The 1,211-nt window shown below is 43.5% G+C and overlaps 1 pseudogene; it reads right to left on the minus strand.

The window, feature by feature from the left end:
- Positions 1-539: 539 nt before the first annotated feature.
- On the minus strand, positions 540-962 carry LOC149174025 (uncharacterized protein At2g34160 pseudogene; annotated as a pseudogene).
- Positions 963-1,211: the final 249 nt, after the last annotated feature.

A 1,211-nucleotide genomic window follows, 5' to 3' on the forward strand; every position in this document is an offset into this window, starting at 1 on the left:
TTTTTTTTTTTTAATTGTTCTAGTGATTGCCAACAACCTATATAGATATGTATATGTATACATAGACCACAGAAATCAAACAGATGAATTTAATGCTTTTATTAAAACTCAAGACAGTGCAAAGAAATAAATAAATATAAGTATAAATCTGATTGTGAATAGTTTCCAAGCTCCAACTTCGACTTCAGTGAGGCTCCAACCTCCAGAGCACCAACTCTGTTTTGCAGTGGTTCTGCACTTAGGAGCACCTACCCCAATGACTTCAATCATGTTCAGTTCTGAGGCTCCAACCCAACCTTGGTATAAACAGGTATGTTGCTGCACTCTATTCAGCTGAGGTTGTCTTACTCCTGCTCTCCTTCCTCTGCTACTTCTGCTGCCTCTATAGCCTCCGCTACTTTTTCTGCCTCTTTTGCCCCTGCTACTTCTACTATCTCACCCTCGGGTTCTTCACCACCATAACCGCCCCAACAGTTCTCTGTTTCTATTTTTTATACATTCCCATGCCTTTGTCCATTCATTTCCGCTTACACCATCTCTTAGGCTTCCTCCTCAGTCGTTGTCGTTTCCTCTGACTCGCTTGATATTTCAGCTTCCCTCTGTTCAACAGCAGCAACCATCAAATCATTGAACTGCTCTGATTTTCCCAATATTATTTCAACCTTTTCTTTCTGGATGGGACGGCCTCTTGATTCATCTCTCATATCAATGGTATATGTTGAGATTTTCTTTTCTACAGCTAGACCATTGTTCTTCAATATCTCAGCAACAGTAACCATTGTGGCAATGGCCATTCCTAAAGCAGATAGCTCCACCTCTTCATGCTGTTGCATATGCCTCTTGGCGAGGTTGACATAGAAGAAGAGCGACTTCTTGGTATTGGAGACTTGAATCCTATTTTTCTTGTGAACATCATTCAGATCCATGTTTCCAACTCGCTCAATGATTTCTTCCATGGCCATCGTTCCTGTGCTTTGCTCTTCAGGAAATTTTCCCCTCTTAATACCTCTGCATTACTTCTCCGCCTCCACTGTTTTATTCCAAAGACCCACATAATCGCGCCCATATTAGCCTCTGCCGCATTCGCAATCGCAGCCGTTGATCACCCTCATCCAACGGTTCCCGCATCGCTACGGCCTTTTGCTTGCACATTAAACCTCGTGCATCTCCTCACCGTCCGATCAAACCCCGCCGCGATCAGACGGCAGTCG

Source organism: Pinus tabuliformis, chromosome 4_1, assembly GCF_031772625.1.
Source record: "Pinus tabuliformis cultivar Carrire ecotype Pingquan chromosome 4_1, CPIR1, whole genome shotgun sequence".
Taxonomy (NCBI): domain Eukaryota; kingdom Viridiplantae; phylum Streptophyta; class Pinopsida; order Pinales; family Pinaceae; genus Pinus; species Pinus tabuliformis.